The sequence below is a fragment of the Sorex araneus genome, chromosome 3 (genome assembly GCF_027595985.1).
Source record: "Sorex araneus isolate mSorAra2 chromosome 3, mSorAra2.pri, whole genome shotgun sequence".
Lineage (NCBI taxonomy): Eukaryota > Metazoa > Chordata > Mammalia > Eulipotyphla > Soricidae > Sorex > Sorex araneus.
This window is the reverse complement of record NC_073304.1, coordinates 105,306,008-105,325,237: the sequence shown is the minus strand read 5'-3', so window position 1 is coordinate 105,325,237 and position 19,230 is coordinate 105,306,008. Positions and strand designations below refer to the sequence as shown.

At 36.2% G+C, this 19,230-nt stretch overlaps 1 non-coding gene across 1 annotated transcript; it reads right to left on the bottom strand.

Annotated features, from left to right (window-relative positions):
* Positions 1-18,905: 18,905 nt before the first annotated feature.
* Positions 18,906-19,012, bottom strand: LOC129403823 (U6 spliceosomal RNA). The gene has a single exon (XR_008629484.1). It is a non-coding gene; the product is annotated as a U6 spliceosomal RNA (small nuclear RNA).
* Between the last annotated feature and the right edge of the window lie 218 nt (positions 19,013-19,230).

Below are 19,230 nucleotides of genomic sequence, written 5' to 3'. Positions count from 1 at the left end.
GACAGAGACACAGACAGAGACACAGACAGAGAGATCAAGATAAAGAAAAAGAAGAAAAGTGCTTACCATAAAGGCAGACTTGTGAGAGGTGGCAGGAGGGAAACTGGGGACATTGTTGGTGGGAAATATGCAGTGGTGAAAGGATGGGAGTTGGAACCTAATATGACTGAGACCCAATCATGGACTACTTTGTAACTGTGTATCTCATGCTGATTTTATAAAAAACATTAAATGCCAATATTAGTTTCCAAAAAAAAAGAAATATTTTATATTCCCACCTGTAGTGAATGAGGGTTCTCCCATATTCAAAACAGCACTGATTATTTTTGTTCTTTTTGTGCTTACCAGTCTGATGTGAGGTTATAGATACACAATTGTTTTGACTTGTATTTCCATAATTATAGATGATAAAGAGCAGTTTTACACATACTTGTTTGCCATTTAAATTTCATTTTGGAGGAACTATTTGTTTATCTCGTCTCCCCATTTGTGGATCTCTTTGTATTTGCTCTTGCATTTTATAAGTGATTTATATATGTTTGATATTAACTCACTTTCAGTTTAGCAGTGATCATTCTCTTCTTCCAGTATGAGGGCTATCATTTTATTCTAGTAATCATTTTTCACAATACAGAAACAGCTTAATTAGATGCAGTTATATTTATCTTTATTTTTGTTTGCTTGACCAGCAACATTGAATCATTGAAGATGCCTCTAGATTTAATTTTACAAATAATTTTATATATATTTTCATCAACAAAAGTTATGTATTAAGGTCTGATATAAGTGTCCTTAATACACATTTTGAGCTGACTTATATGTTAGTTTGAGATATGGGTATGGATTCATAATTTTTACAAGTCTCTGGCCAGCTTTTCTAAAACTACTTGGATTTCTTTGCTCCACTATACACTATAGACCTCTACTTCTATTTCTATGGACTTCAACTCCACTTCTACCTCTTTTGTCAAGGATATCTCATGTTGAAAAATGCAATTATGTCTATCTGATTTATATTCTCTGAGAATATATTTCTCAGTTCTCAATTCTATTTCATCATTCTATTTTATTCCAGTACCGCACTGTTTATTGGTTGCCATTGCTTTAATGAAAATTTTAGAGTAGGAAAAGATAAACCTCCCACCTTTTCCCCTTATATTGTTTTTGGCATTCAACTAGTTTTTATAACTCCATGAAAATGTTTACATTACTTTGCCCGCACTGCAGAGCCTGGCAAGCTACCCCTGGCATGTTTGATATGCCAAAAATAGTAACAAGTCTCACAATAGAGACACTGAGCAAATCAATGAACAACAGGACAGCAGTGCTATTTCATATATGTCTATTAAAAAATCATGAGAATTACTGAGAAACTCTTCACCCAAATGCCCTCCAGGTTTACTTCTGACTCTGTGATCAGGGGTCACTACTAGTGGTGATTAAAGGGGCCATCTTTGGTGCTAGAAATTTAGCCAGGGTCAATGACATGCAAGGTAAGAACTCCTGTACTATCTCTCTATCCCAATGTCACGGGCATTATTAAAGGGTCTAAGTTGAGCCTCTGTAGTGTTTTGAGAATGATGATCATTTTGACAATAGTAATTTGTCAATAGTAATACTTTTGATAATAGTAATTTGACAATAGTAATTTGACAATAGTAATACTTCCAGTTCGTGAACAGGGGATGTGTTTCTTTCTATGCATTTTTTCCTTTTTATTTCAGTTGTGACTTATATTTTTATTTATTTACCTCTTTCACCTTTTCAATAATTTTTTTCTGTGATTCTGAGATACAATTATGAATTGTATAACTTTTCCCTCTCTTCTACTTAATTTTTGTTGTTATAAATCACATCATTATCTGTGTTTATTTTGTAGTTTAATACATTATTGTATAAGCTTATTATTCCTAGTAATTTCTTTGAGAGTCTTTAGGATTTTCTAATTGTAATATCATATCATATTTAAACAATGATAGTTTGACTTTTCTTTTCTGGAATCCCTTCATTTCTCTTTCTTGCCTAATTGCTCTGACAAAGACTTTAAGTACAATGGTGAATAAAACTGGTGAGAATGGAAAATGTCTATGCCTGATCTTACAAGAAAACTTTCAATTTTTTCTCCATTTAGGATAATTTTTTATTGTGAGTTTGTTCCAAGTGAATTTAAATATACTGAGGAAATTTCCTTCTAACCCTGTTTTATTTGAAGTTCTTACAAATGGGTGATAGATCTTACATATTCTCTCTATGCATTAGTATGATCATATTAATTTTTACTTGTAATTATGAAATGCATTAAATTGATAGAATTGCATTTGTTAGGTCATCCTTGAAAACCTCAGATCATTTCCCTCCAGTTCCCCTGCCTGTGACTTTGGCAATCATATTTTCTCTCTGCAAAAACTTATCTAAGTTTTCCTATCCCTAACTTTTTCCTGTATGCTTGAAGACAATGGTGCAATATAGAAAAAAAAATAAACCCTCAATGGAATGAATCACTTACCAAGAAAACTGGACTCAGCCAGATTCTCATTCAGATTTGAAAGAAATATACACAATTTCATGGACAAACTTCATTTATCAAATTCACCACTTATTATGAAGTTCGGGAATTTCATAGACTTTATAAGAAGAACTGGAGTCACTTGAAGACAAGAAAAATCCTGTAAACACTTCAAACTTCTGTAGGAAGATGGTCAGGATAAATCTTTCTTGGTCAAAGTGTAGCGCTGTAGCACTGTCGTCCAGTTGTTCATCGATTTGCTTGAGCAGGCACCAATAACGTCTCCATCGTGAGACTTGTTGTTACTGCTTTTTTTTCCCCAAGGAAATATAATTAAATTTTATTATTATAGTAAACTTTTAGCTCATTTTCTATACCTAAAATTCAATCATTATAAGTAAAATCACATATCACTGAGAAGAAAGGCATATTTTTAGAAAGTGATATCTCCATGAAATTTGATGCTGATACTACAAATTACCAGCATAATATATGTGTATGTTTTCTCATATACATGACTGTAGAAAAATTTACATGAAGATCCCTTCAAGTTTGGTGTGGAATATTTTCACAATTCCTTTAAGAATACTGTGCTGTTTCTTTTTTTTAAAAAAATACTTTATTAGTGAATCACTGTGGGGTACAGTTACAAACTTACGAATTTTCGTGTTTTCATTTCAGTCATACATGATCGTTTACCCATCCATCCACCAGTGCCCATTCTTCTGCATCAATGTTCCAAATATCCTTCCCACCACCCTCACCCCATCCCCCACCTCCCCACTCCACGTCTGCAGCAGGGGATTCCCTTTTGTTCTCTTTCCTCTTGGGTGTTGTAGTTTGCAATAGAGGTATTGAGTGGCCATCTGTTCAGTCTGTATTCTACTTTTGGCACATATCTTTCAACCCGAATGGGTCCTCCCAACATCCTTTACTTGGCATTCCTTTCTCTATCTGAGCTGTTACTGTGTTTGGCATATCGAATACACTACGAATAGCTTGCTAGGCTCTGCCGTGTTCAGGGGGATACTCTCAGTAGCTTGCCGGGCTCTCCGAGAGGGACGGAGGAATCAAACCTGGGTCGAAGTGTAAGATCCTTTAATATATTGCCATATTCTAAGTTCTAATATTTTAAAAATATTTATATAATTGAGTATAATTTTCATTTTCAGTAATTTTTCTGACTTAGTTTGGTATCAGAATAGTGTTTACTCCATAGAAGGATTCCTATTTTTTTCAACTTTCTGAAAAAATCTGAGGTTTTGAAGTACATCTTTGAACAATTGGAAGAGCTAACCCCTGAGTAGGGGGTAAAGTTTTGATTACCATATTTATTTCATACCTAATGATTGGTCTATTCAGAGTCTCTATTTCCTTCTGATGAGGAGCTAGGGAGATTGTAAGATACCAGGCACTTATGCATTTTTCTAGGTTCTCCAATTTCATTCCACAATTTTTTTCCATAGAGATCTCTGTTGATTTTTTAAAATTTATATGTCACTTGTAGTAATGTTTCCTATTTAATTTCTGGTTTGCTTTATTACAGTTTTATCATTAATAAAACTTTTAAAGTCTAGATAACTGTCAATGTCGCTTATTTTTCAAAAAGTTAATTCTTGCTTTTGTTGAATTTTGTTTTTATTTCTAAGGAGGGCATTATATTCCCTCTCTAATTTGATTACATTGAGTTCCCTTACTGAAATTTATTGATCAGTTTACATTGTGAAGTTACTTTTTTATTTGGACTCTTCTTTGTTTCCTTATGTATGGTCATATTGTCATGAATTTCTCTCTGCACATTTTTTCTGTGCCCCATATGTTCTGGTAATTTATCTTCATTATCATTAATTTCAAGAAACTTTTTATTTCTTATTTGATTTCCTTTTTGTCATATTGGTTGTTCAGTAGTAAGTTGTTTAGTTTGCAAGATTATGAGTTCTTCACCAGTTTCTATTGTGATTAATTTCCAGCTTCAAAGCATCCTGATCTGTGAAGATTGATTTGATTTCTATATACTTCATCTTTATGAAGACACATTTTGTGTTCTTAAGATGTGTTAAGGTAGATGAAGTTTATCTTATAGTATGTCCAATGTAAGGAGAATATTCATTCAACTTTTTGGTTATTGAAGTCACTGTCTTCATAAATTACATGTCTGCTGGTACCCTCTCTTTTATATCTTCCTTTAAAGTCAATGTTTCCTTATTGAGTTTTCACTTTACTGCTCTATCCAGCTGTGATAGAGGAGTGTTAAAATTTTCTACTACTATTGTGTAGCTATCAGTATCTTTCTTCAAGTCTACTAGCAGTTGGATTAAAGATTTTAATGGCAAGTCATTAGTCTATATAGACTTAGAAAGTACATGTTTTTCTTAATGATTCCTTGATCAGTAAGTAGTGGCCATCTCTGTGTGTTACAAAAAAATTTTATTTTGAAGGCTTTGTTCCTATCACCTTTTTTAGACATTTGGTGATGCAAAAGACTACTCAGGCTTGGACTTTGAACCCACATTAGTCATGACTGTTCACATATGTTCCCTGTAGACAACAGAAAGTTGGTTTCAGTTTTCTGATTCACTCTGCCATACTATGTCTCTTGATCTGAATTTAAGCATTGACATTTAAAGGGTTATTTGAAATGAAGGAATTTGTTGCCATAATTTTGTAGAAGTTATGATTGTGGAGTCATCTTGCAATTTAAAGGATCTCATTTAATATTTATTGTCTTACTGATTTTGAGACTATGAGTTGTGTATTCTGTTGCTTGCCCATCAATCTTTGTATCACTGCTTCAACAAGAATGATAATTTAGCTGAAATATTTTCTGTAGGGTATTTACTTCATTTAGTTCTTTTTTCCTCTATATTTCTTCATTCTCTTTTATTATAAAGGGTCTCATTTGATAGGTTTCTCTGAAACCTATGGGATATACATCTTATGTAAGTTCCTTCTTCCATCTTAACTGCTTTCAATATTCTCTCCGTGCCTTTGTTTATGTCTTGGAGTTTTCTGTATAAGTTTATTTGGACTGGGCCCCCTTGAACTTCTTTAAAACTTATTTATGCACTCATTGATGCTGGAGAAGTTTTAATTATCATTTTTTAATTAGTAAGTTTTTTCCTAACCTTCCTATATCTCAGACACTTCAATAAGTCTTATACTGTACCTCTTGAACTAGTGCCATAATTTTCTAGTCTGCAGTTATTTGTTTTCAGACCTTATTATCCTATCTTCCTATGTTTCCTGAAGGTTTAATTTTTATGTTTTATCTTAGAGGTTACCCACTTATTCTCAATTGTTGCCACTCTCTGCAGATGTCACTTATTGAACCTTTTAACTTTTTTCTAGCATCTCTCCGTTTTGTAATTTCTGATTTAAACTTTATTATTTACCATCACATAATTTATTACCTATCTATAATATCATTTATTTCTACTCATTAAACACTCCCATCTATATCTTGAAAGTCTATTTTTATGATAAGTTATAGAGCAAGTTAGCACTGGTAGAACCTTCTGTACTATTTTCTGTAGTCTTTAACCTTGGTGAGGTTCTATACTTCAACTTTATGAATGCTGTGTTTGAGGGTTATGGATGATGTTCTCATTTTGTTTGCCCCAGTACCTCATTCTGGTCCTTTTGCTTCAGTCTTTAATCTTAGAGAAAATTGAGTAAATTATTTTCTGAGCTTAAGGCTTCAAATGTAAGTAGGGTGCTTTATTTTGTAATTATCTGGTGGTACACATTCTCAGAAACCTCAGACATATGTACTTCCCAGTATGCCTATGAGCCTTTCCTTATTCTTTTCTGATTTTTGTTAGGTACTTAACTGGCTTGCAGAATAGGACTCATGCATTTGGAGAGCTTAATGCCTCTGGGGGTGACTTGCAACTACTGTTTTACTGATTTTTCTTAGTCCATTCTCTAGATTTCTGCCACCATCCCCTTTGTACCTGCTTTATGCCTCTCTAGATTCTTTGCCCCTTCACTAGTCAACCCATCCCAGTGACCATGCTATCACAAACTATTTTAAGTGCTGTTCCCATGCGAAAGATCTCTGGGAAACTACACAGGTTTTACACTGTTTTACACTACACTGTTAGCTCCCTTACAGAACTTGTTCTATGTCTGCTCTGATTATTCAATACCTGGTATAGTTCACCAGATTACTTTCTCCACCTTCTTTGACCTACTTTTCTCCTTCTGGTTACCTTTATAGCATTGTGGTTTAATAAGTAATTAATGGACATGATTTCCATTTCATTATGGTGGTTGCTCACATTGTGCCACAGCATAAGGTCTATCCTATAGGAATTTTGATCCATCCATCTATGTTTATATTTTATCAAAGTCTGACTGTCCTTGTTTTTCTTTATTTATCTACATTATCCTGTGTGATTACTTTTTCATTCTTTAACTTTGAATCTATATCTACTGTAAGAGTTCAATAATATTTTGTAAGCAGTTTAAGATTTGATTTGGTTTCCTGATCCAGCCAGCCACTCTGTGCTTTTTAACATAAGTAAGTATAGGAATATTTAGAGACACTCTGGATGAAGATTTTTGTTTTGGTATGTAAGCCATTTAATTATTGATTTTTTAAAGGAGCCCATTGATAACTCCTTGCAGAGACTGTTTGAATACAACAAATGTCTCGAGCTTCTGTTTGTCTGAGAATGTTTTATCATTCCTCAAATAAAATTTGGCTTCTGGCATCTCATATGAACCTCTGAGCCTACCAGGAGCACTTTCTGGGCACAAGGTCAGCAGTAATTCCTGAGTACAACCAAGTGTGACATAAAAACCAAAATCAAACAAACTAATGTTTTTAGATAGCCTAGAAATGGGTTTGAATCTAATATTTAATTAATAGCTACTTTTCACAGGATAGCCAATGTTATTTTCATGACTAAAAATGGGCCAATGCTAGATACATGTTCCACATGTATGAGCCCTAGCAACAGATAGACCCCTAAAATCACTCAAGTGTGACCCCACTATCCACTGATTTCCCATCCCCACCTCAAATCTGATTTCTAAGTGAACAATAAATATCAGTGCCTTTGACTAAAGGAGATTATTATGATATGGTTATTATTAGGCAGAAAAAAAGATAGAGGAGCAATGATGTTTTTAACTTCTAAATTAAAGAATTCTTTTTTTAAAAAAGATTGTAGAGGTCCTTTATCTCCTTAGTTAAGATGAGTCCAAGGTATTTAATTATCTGGGGCATGATTGTGAACAGGATTGCTTTTTTCATGTCACTTTCCTCTGTTACATTATTTGCATATAGGAAAGCATGGACTTTTGGGTATTCATTTTATAGCCTGCGACTTTACTGTACAAGTCTATTGTTTCTAGGAGTTTCTTGGTAGAGGCTTTAGGGTTCTCTAGATATAGTATCATATCACCTGAGAAGAGTGAGAGCTACAAAATCCTATTCCAAGGAATAAAAGAAGACATGAGGAAATGGAAACATATCCTCTGTTCATGGATTGGGAAAATTTAGGTAGTCAAAATGGCAATACTCCCAAAAGCATTATAGGGATTCAATGCAATCCGTATAAGGATACTCATGACGTTCTTTAAAGAAATGCATCAAACACTCCTGAAATTCATATGAAAAAAGAAACCCCCAATAATAACCAGAGAAAAACTTAAGAAAAAGAAGATGGAGGCATCACCCTCCCCAATTCCAAACTCTACTACAAAGCAGTAACAATTAAAACATCATGGGTACTGGAACAAAGGCAGAGCTACAGACCAATGGAAGGGGGTGGAATATCCTTATACACAGCCCCAAATGTATGAACATTTAATCTTTGATAAGAGAGCAAGAAATGTGAAGTGAGGCAAAGAAAGCCTCTTTTAAAAATGGTGCTGACATAACTGGACAACCACATGCAAAAATATAAAAAAGGGCTTAGACTTCAATCTAACACCAGGCACAAAAGTCAGATCAAAATGGATTAAAGACCTAAATATCAGACCACAATCCATAAGGTACATTGAAGAAAAGGTCAGAAAACCCCTCAATGACATTGAAGCTAAAGGTATCCTCAAGGAAAACATGCCACTGACCAAACAAGTGGAAACATAAATAAACAAATGGGACTATATTAAACTAAGAAGAGTCTGTACCTCAAAAGAAAAAGTGACCAGAACACAAAGACAGTATACAGAATGGGAAAGGATATTCACCCAATACTCATCTGACAAGGGATTGATATCAAGGATATACAAGGCACTGGTTGAACTCTACAAGAAGAAAACATCCAACCCCATCAGAAAATGGAGCAATGAAATGAACAGAAATTTTCTCAAGGAAGAGATACGAATGGCCAAAAGTAACATGAAAAAATGTTCTGCATCACTAATCATCAGGGAGATGCAGATCAAAACAACTATGATATATCACCTCACACTACAGAGATTGGCACACATCCAAAAGAACAAAAGCAACCACTGTTGGCGTGGAGGTGGTGAGAAAGGGACCCTCCTACACTGCTGGTGGGAATGTTGACTTGTTCAGCCCTTTTAGAAACAGTTTGAACACTTCTCAAAAAATTAGAAATTGAGCTCCCATTTGACCCAACAATACCATTTCTGGGAATATATCCTAGACATGCCAAAAAGTATAGTCAAAATGACACCTGCACTTGTATTTCATTGCATCACTGTTTACAGCAGCCAAAATCTGGAAAAAGAACCTGAGTGCCAGAGAACAGATATCTGGTTAAAGAAACTTTGGAACATCTACACAGTGGAATACTATGCAGCTGTTAAGAAAGATAAAGTCATGAAATTTGCATATAAGTGGATCAACATGGAAAGCATCATGCTAAGTGAAATGAGTCAAAAAGAGACAGACATAGAAAGATTGCACTCATCTGTGGAATATAAAGTAACAGAATGGGAGATTAACACCAAAGGATAGTAAAGAAAGTACCAGGAGTTTGGCTCCATAGCTTGGAAGCTGGTCTCACATGCTGGAGGAAAAGGCAACTCAGATAGAGAAGGAAACACCAGGTAAATTGTGGTTCGAGGACCCACTGGAGATGGGAGATGCACACTGAAAGTGGACTATAGATCAAACAAGATGGCCACTCAATACCTCTATTGCAAACCACAATACCAAAAAGGAGAGAGTGAACAAAAGGGAATGCCCTGCCACAGAAGCGGGGTGGGGTTGGGGGAGATGAGGTGGGGCTGGTAGGAGGGATATTGGGATCATTGGTGGTGGAGATTGGGCACTGGTGGAGGGATAGGTACTTGATCATTGTATAACTGAAACTGAAGCACAAGCACGAAAGTTTGTAAGTCTACGACTGTACCTCATGGTTATTCACTAATAAAAATTTTTTTAAAAGATCGCACAATTTGAAAATTTTACAGCTAACTTATAATGATTTATAAATAACTTATAAAATTTTAACTTATAAAATTTAACCTAAAGTAACAAAATTGTATTGAAAAAACACATATATACATACATATATGTATATATATATTTATATATCAACTTCTGTCACATTTGTAATAGAGAGAGCTGTGTGCGTGTGTGTGGACTGTGACAGGATCTTCACGCAGCATGAGATTCAGTCCCCACACAAAGTGAAGCCTGGACATTTATTATTTCATTACCGGAATTACCCTTTATGGAATCTGTTTAAAATCACTAACTATAAAATTGTGGAAACACATATGAAAAGAGTTACTTACATCCTATATTAGAGGTACTAGTGAACCCAGGCTTCGAATTTATTTACCTCCCTGTAACTCACTGTATATACAAAGACATCCTAATCGCAAGTTCCTAACCACACAAAAACACACAAGAAACAGCTCCAAACCACAAAAATCACAATGGTAAAGCTATACAGAAACTCACCAGGCTTAGTGAGCAAAGTCACTACTCCAGGTGAATTAAACAGTAATAATGAATTATAGAATGTCTCACATAAGTAATTTAAAAGGAGCTGTTTAGTTTCCATAAAGAGCTCAAAGAAGCAATGGAAAGCATTGCCAATGAAATACAAGAAAACATGAGGACAGAAATGAGGAAAACACAAATGAAAATACAAACAAAATGCCAGAACTGAGAAACTTGGTTGGTGAAATGAAAAACTCTGAGCAAGTCCTCAGAAGCAGAGTAACACAGGCTGAGGACAGAATTAGTGAGGTCCACGATGAGGTGCAGAGAATCTCCAAACAACATAAGATGGAAAAGAGTCTCAAAATAAACCAAAAGATGACAAGAGAAAAATCACATGAAGCTGAGGGACATCTCAATAATCACTGGAGTCCCAGAGGGACAGGGAAGAAAACCGTGATGAAAAACCAACTGCCAACGTCATCACTGCTGAAATATTCCCAGAGCTGAGGAGCACACGCACACAGATTCTGGAGACCTGACCTGTACCAGCTAAAAGAAATTCAAATAAAAATACTCCAAGATCCATCCTAATTGGAATGACAACACAGAGAGAGAGAGAGAGAGCAAAACAGAGAGAGTACTGAAAACAGCAATATCAAAGGACATTTCTCACAAAGGAATATCCTTTGTGATATCAGGTATAGCATCAAATATAGCAGACTTATCTGATGAAACTCTTTTTTTTTTTTTTGCTTTTTGGGTCACACCCAGTGATGCTCAGGGGTTACTCCTGGTTCTGCACTCAGGAATTACTCCTGGCAGTGCTTGGGGGACCATATGGGATGCCGGGGATCGAACCCGGGTCGGCCGCGTGCAAGGCAAACGCCCTACCCGCTGTGCTATCGCTCCGGCCCCCTCTGATGAAACTCTTAAGGACCAAAAACTCTGTGTTTGAAGGGGGCATGTAATATAGAGTGAAAAAACTCAATGAAATAAATCCCTCATTGGGTTCTCCCTCATGCGTCCCCCTTTCCTCCTCGTCCCCGTTCCTGATTTCTTCTCTAACACATGAGAAAGTTCCTGAATAAATCGCAGCCAAAAGAATCTCCGAGTTGTGTGTTTCTTCGCTGGACGAAGCGGCGCGTGACTGCTGGTGGCCCGTACAGGGAACCCGACCTCCAGTACCCCCCCGGTGGATTCAGAACTTGCTGCGACTTATTCAGGACTAAGGTTCATGAGAAATCGTGATGATGAAGTTCCTGTGGTAAGTCAGGACTAAGGTTCACGAGAAGTCGTGACGATGAAGTTCCTGTGGTGAGTCAGGACTGTAGTATCCATGGATATGTATGTTTTGTTTGTAGGTTGGATGTTTGTTTGTCTTTCCCTTTGTTTTTTCGTTTTTGCTTTCTGTGGCTGTATTGAGGAGCTGCGCCTCCCTTTCGCGTTTAGTACAAGTAGCGTTAGAAGAGAAAAATAAATAAATAAATAATCCCTCATCAAGAATAGTTTACCCACCTAGACTCTCATTCATACTTAGAGTAACAATAAACAGCTTCACGGGGAAAAAATAACTGAGGAACAGCATTGACTCAAAACTACTTTTACGGGAAAGATGAAATGAGCTACTTTAAGAGAAGACAGTACCTCAACACCAAATTTCTGCATAAATATGGGGCATAGTTCCATAAAAATAACCTTGCTCAATGTCAACTGGCAAAATACACCAAATAAGAGACACAGTGTGGTAGGATGGGATGGATTATAAAATTGAACCCAACATTCTCCAGCCTGCAAGAAACACATCTGAACAGTCAGAAGAAACACAGAGTTAAAGTCAAAAGCTCGAAAACAATTCTACAAATAAGCAACTCCCTCAAAAACTTGTATGGCCATACTATAAGACTATATACACTTCAGGCTGAAGAAGGTTATCAGAGATAGTGAAGGTCATTTTTTTTTTTTGCTTTTTGGGACACACCTGGCGATGCACAGGGGTTACTCCTGGCTCTGCACTCAGGAATCACCCCTGGCGGTGGTCAGGGGACCATATGGGATGCTTGGAATCGAACCCGGGTCGGCCGCGTGCAAGGCAAACGCCCTACCCGCTGTGCTATTGCTCCAGCCCCTGAAGGTCATTTCTTAATGATCAAGTGATCTGTATATTAAGAAGAACTCACACTCCTAAATGTATACACTTAATGAGGGAGTCAGCAAAATACTTGAAACAAATGCTAATAGGCTTGAAGAAAGACATTGATAGCAACATAATAGAAGTTGGAGACTTCAACATCACTTTGTCACCTTTTGATAGATCAACAAGACTAAGACTCAACAAGGAAATACTATATTTGAGGGAACAAATGGAAGGGACAGAATTAGTAGGTATATATGGGATTTATTTTCTCTAAAAGCTGACTACACATTTTTCTTCAGGACACGTGACACATGCTCCAAAATAGACACATACTGGGCCACAAAATATACCTTCATAGAATTAAGAGGATAGAAATTATATCTACTATATTTCCAGACCATGATGCACTGACAATATAAATGAATCACACAAATAGATGGAGAATCAACTCCAACACCTGGAAATTAAACAGTTCACAGCTGAATGGCCAGTGGTTTAGAGAGTAAATCGAAGTGGAAATCAAAAGATTCCTGGAAACAAATGAAAATGGGGACACAAGATACCAGAACTTGCTGGACACAGCAAAGGTAGTGTTGAGAGTAAAGTTTAGAGCTTTGCAAGCATTAATTAAAGGAAGAAAGAGCTGGCATAAGTAACTTAACCTCACAGGTTAAGATCTTGTAAAATTACCAACTAATGGAGACCAAACTAGGCAAGAGGAAAGAAATAGTATCATTTAGAGCAGAACTCCAGGAACTAGAAGCCCAAAATAAAATCTGAAATATCAATGAAATCAAGAGCTGTTTTCTCTTAAAAAATAAACAAAATCTATGAATCACTAGCAAGACTCACAAAGAAAGAGGGAATATCACAACATAAACCACAAAAATTCAAAGGACCATCAGAAATTGCTTTGTGATTCTTTATGCCAGGAACCAAAAAACCTTGAAGAAATTCCTGTAATCTGGATTTCTGTAATCTTCCAAAACTGAGTCAAGAAGATTTGAAACACCTGAACAGATCTATCACTATCAAGGAAATCAACATAGTGATCAAAAATCTACTCAAAAACAAGAGTCCTGGCCCAATTTATCTAAACTTTTAAAGAAGATATACTCCCAATGCTTTTCAAGTTTTCCAGGAAATTGAAGAAACAGAAATACTTCCAATCAGTTTTTATGAGGCAAATATCACACTAATACCAAAATCAGGCAGAGACACCACAAAAAAGAGATTATTAGAGGCCAATATTCCTAATGAGCAGAGACACAAAGATTCTCAACAAAACTCTATTGAACAGAATTTAAAGACTCATCAAAATACATACACTAAGCCAAGTAAGATTCACGCTGAGGATGCAAGAATGGTTTAACACTCACAAGTCAATCAACATACTACACCATCCAATAAAGAAGATACAACCATATGATCCTCTCAACAGATGCATAAAAAGCATTTGACAAGATCCAGCACCTATTTATGATGAAAACTCTCAACAAAATGGGAGTTGAAAGAACTTTCCTCGGTATAAGCAAAACCATCTTACCACATGCCTACAGCAAAGCACTATTCTAAAGAGGGAAAACTAAAGGCTTTTCCTCTTAAAACCAGGGCCAAGACAAGAAGCCTACTCCAACACTTCTATTCAATATGCTACTAGAAGTACTTGCCATAGCAGTTAAGCAAGAAAAATATAACAAATGAACGCATATGGAAAAGGAAGTAAGCAAGCTATCACTACTTGTAGATGACATGATACTATACTTATAAAATAGAAAATTCTCAAGACTACAAAAAGGCTCTTAGAAACTATAGGTTTGTATTGTGGCAGGTTACAAAATCAATACCCAAATATCCGTGGCTTTCCCACATACAAGTAACGAAAGAGAAGAAAGAGATATTTTTTAAAAATACAATCCTTTTCACAATTGTATCTCAGAAAATATAAGTACATAAGAACGAGCTTGAACTAAAGAGGTAAGGATGTGTACAAAGAAAACTACAAAACAGTACTTCTGGGGAAAAAAAAAGGACACAAAGTAACGAACATATATCCTCTGCTCATGGATTGGAAGAATTAACTTAGTCAAAATGGCAATACAGCTGGTAGTGTTGTACTGTTTTAGTGTGGTCCCTAAAAGGACATCTATGACATTTTTCAAATAAACAGAGAAAACACTCTCTGAAATTCATATGAAAAAATAAACCCCCACAAATAGCTAAAGTAATCATTGGGAAAGAGAAGATGAGAGGCATCAACTTCACCAACTTCAAATAGCACAGCAAAACAGTAGTAATTAAGCAGTATGGTACAGGAAAAAAGTACATTTAACTTCTTTCTACATTTTACAAAGAAGTGTTCATAGATGTAAAGAGAGGGATTCGACAGGGCGATGCCATTTCACCGAAACTCTTCAGTGCTACCCTTGAGAACATCATGTGATGACTGGAATGGGAAGAAATGGGAGTGAAGATAGATGGTTGGCAACTACACCACCTCCACTTCGCTGATGACATCGTTCTAATAACACCAAACATTAGCCAAGCAGCAAAAATGCTGGCCGGCTTCGACCGTGAATGTGGAAAGGTCGGACAGCAGCTAAATCTCACCAAGACAATGTTCATAAAAAATGAACTAGTCCCTGACATTACATTTACTCTCAATCGAATGAACATCTCCGAATTCAGCAGCTATGTGTAGCTGGGTCGAGAACTCAACATGAAGAACGACTTGGTGCCAGAACTGCACAGGAGGAAGAGAGCAGCATGGAACGCCTTCAAGAGCATCGAAGAAGTGGTTAAGAGGACGAAGAACCTCCAACTCTGGACACATCTTTTTGACTCCACTGTTCTCCCTGCACTAACATATGCCTCAGAGACCTGAGCCCTACAAAAACAGGGCGAGAACGCTATTCAGGTATCCCAAAGAAGAATTAAGAGAGCTATGCTTGGAGTATCACGTTCCACCCAAGTGAGAGAAGGAATCCGGAATTCTGACTTCTGTCAATGATCAAGAATCAGGGATGCTGTCTTGTTTGCCAAGGTGTCAAAATTCAGATGGGCTGGACACGTAATGCGATTCAGAAATGACCACTGGGCTAGAGCTATTACCAACTGGATTCCACGGGAACTCAAAAGACCGTGTGGCTGCCCACCTACAAGATGGTCAGACTTCTTCACCAAAACCCTGAATAAATGGTTTGAGGCTCTTCATGTTCCTGGAGTGAACAGATGCCATTGGGCTACACTACCACACAACAGGGACAAATGGAGACATTACTGGCTCCCGCTTGAGCAAATCAATGAATGACGGGATGACAAGTGATGTTTAGTAAGGATTGCTCTGAATGGGAGATGTGTTCTGAAAGTGGGTAAAGGACCAAACATGATGGTCTCTCAGTATTTGTGTTGCAAACCATAATGCCTAAAAGAGAGAGAGAGAGAGAGAGAGAGAGAGAGAGAGAGAGAGAGAGAGAGAGAGGGAGAGAGAGAGGGAGAGAGAGAGAGGAGAAAAGTAGAAAAGTGCCTGCCATAAAGGCATACTGGAGGTGGGTGAGGGGTATATTGTTTGTGGGCAATGTACTGGTAGAGGGATGGGTGTTGGAACATTGTATGACTGAAACCCGATCACGAAAGGCTTGTACCTATATCTTACAGTGATTCTATTCAAAATTTTTTAAAAAAGAAATAGGGAAAAACTGAAAATGTGAATTTTACTTCTTATGTGTCTTATGTTCTACATATATATGTATACATATACATATATATATGATGCCTATACCTATTTTCTGGGTTACTCACTAGAATATATAATTTTTAATGAACTGGTGTATAACAAAATTTGACCTCTATGCTCAAAAAAGATAGAAGTGTTATCACTTATAACCTTGTATTTGAGATTTTTGTAGGTTTTTGTGTATCCTATTTATTTGCTTACACAACATAGAGAAACTTAGTATACCATGTTGTTCTAGCCCATAAAAATTTAATAATAGTCTTCATTCATCATATTAATAATCCAATTAAGTGCACACAGCATGCTCTGGCTTTGCCAGATTGACCTTCCTGAAAAACAAGTGAGCAATATTCCTACTTAAATTCACAGTATCAATACTATCCAGGAAACTAGGATTTAAATATGCAGTTCTTCTGTTAATAATGCTAAATGTAATGTTTTCATGCATCAATATATGCATTATAAAACTCAACAGAAGCATGTGTAGTACTAGAATATATCTACTCTAATTTCTCCCATGGATATGCATCCAACACACTGACTCATGTTAATTATAAACAATCAAAGATGTGACATTTTCCAATGTTTTCTAGACCTTTCATGAGACTTTTGATAGCACCACTAACTCTATTGATTAAAATACTATCATTCGTCTACATGACTCTTTTTCAATGTAAAATGTTTCACATTATTAGGCAATGGAATAGTCTTCCTAAAGCTGAAAATTAATCTAGGTAATGAGCCACATTAATCAAAGTCCAACAGAACTAATCAGACTTCAGACAATGCAACCATTTAAAAAGTTTTCTAATGAGTGTTTCAAGTGGAAGTGAGTGTTTTTATTCTTAGGTGGAATATCACTATTCATGAGCATCCACTGGAAACATTAAACCCTAGTAGAAAGGCCACTGCTGCAGCTTTTCATAATTACCTATAAAAACTTTCCAACAATGGTCAGGGATTGAATATATTTGCATAATATGCAATTTCAGTGCCCAGTGCTTTTCTGAATAGTGTCACTTGTCAAACTTCATCTTAGCTTAGCATAATGTTTATCTCTAGCTACTCACAGAGGCTGAGTTCATTTTGCATTTAAAACAGGACAAAAATTCAAATAAATTGAATAAGCTGTGACTACAATAGGAAAGAGATTGATACAATACAAGGTAGAAAACAAATTGTTTTCAAATCTTTGCTTGTTTTCTCTCAAAATTATTTGATTTTCTTATTTTAACTTATTTTATTATGTGTATTAATAACTGTAATAGAATAGCAAATTTCCATATGACCAACCCCCAAAAATGATCCTGAAGACTATGAATAGCTTATATTATAAAGTAAAATGTAATTTCCAGCTGTGATTACATTAGGATCTTGAAATGATATATTACTGTGGTGGACACACCCATGATAATAAAAATGATTTTTGTTAGATGAGAAGGCAAGAGGGGGCAATACAAAGAATGCAGACACTTTCAAGAAACTGGAAATGACAATAAAATTTTTATTTTATATATGTATATATATGCATATATATATTTGTTCCAATAGCGAACTGACACAGAAAATAATATAGAAAATTAATAACACACATGGTTTATACCATTGTTTATATAACTGCATGTTTCCCTTTTGCAACTCAACAATCCCCTTTTCCCAGTGTTTATTTACACTGTAATCTCTAATATTTTAATAATAGAATTCCATGCAAATAATTTAACTCCACACCTACTACCAGTGTCAACATTCTCACACTAATGATCTGTCCTCCTTGGAAAACATTTAATATATACTTTATTAATTGGGGCAACATTGGGGCCACATCCAGTTGTGCTCAGAACTTACTCCTAGATCTGTGTTCAAGGTTCATTCCTGGCAGTGCTTGGGGGACCAATGTTGTAACGAGGATTCAGCATTCAGGGTCCACTAAATGTAAGGCAAGTGCTTTATTACTCTGTCTCCTGGAAAACTTTCTTGTTAATAATTATTTTTTTATTTATGTAGGCATTGTGAGTTACAAAGTTATATATAGTTGGGTTTCAGAGACACAATTTCCAACCACTTATCCCATCACCACGGTCAGCTTCCTTCCACCGGTATCTGCTCCCAGTTTCCATCCCAATCCCCAGCCTGCCTTCTTGACAGCCTGCCTTCCCCAGCCTGCCTTCTTGATTTTAAGTTTGTTATTGTAGTTTGGATCTAAGTCTTTCAGTTATGTTGGTTCTATGGTTCAGATATATAGTTAAACAACACCTCTTTGCCGTCAGTGCATTTGAGAACCCTGCTTCCTATCCCTGTTACCTTCCTGTTTCCAGCCTCTTCTTACTTACCTCCACACACTTATTTTTAAAAAATACTTAATTATTATAGTTTTATTCACATGTCAGCAATAGTTTTTAGTTTTTCAGTTTTTTATTTTTTATTGAATTACCGTGAGATACAATTACAAGCTTTCATGTTTGATTTAAATTCATACAATGGTTGATCCCTCCACCATTGCACATTCCCCACCACCAGTCTCCCCAGTATACTCCCCTTTCCCACCCTCCCCCTGCTTCCATGGCAGACAATTCCCCCCATAATCTCTCTCTACTTTGGGGCATTATGGTTTCAATAGTTTAAATAGAGTTAGCGCTATCATTTTTTTCTTTTTAAAAATATGGAACACTTCACAAATTTGCGTGTCATCCTTGCACAGGGGCCATGCTAGTCTTCTCTGTATCGCTCCAATTTCAGTATATGTGCTGCCGAAGCGAGCACGCAACTGTCATTTGATGCACAGTTGCATCACCTCTCTACTCCCAAAGTGTTCAAGACCCTCAACTAATGTCTTTCTGTTAATTCTAATTCATGTAATTCTTCTTCCTACTCCAAATCTTTCTTGCCATTCTTCCACAGGTCAGGATCAAGGATTTGTGATAGATACCTTTCATTCACTTGTCTAAATGCTCCATACCCAGATGAGACTTGCTCTCCTT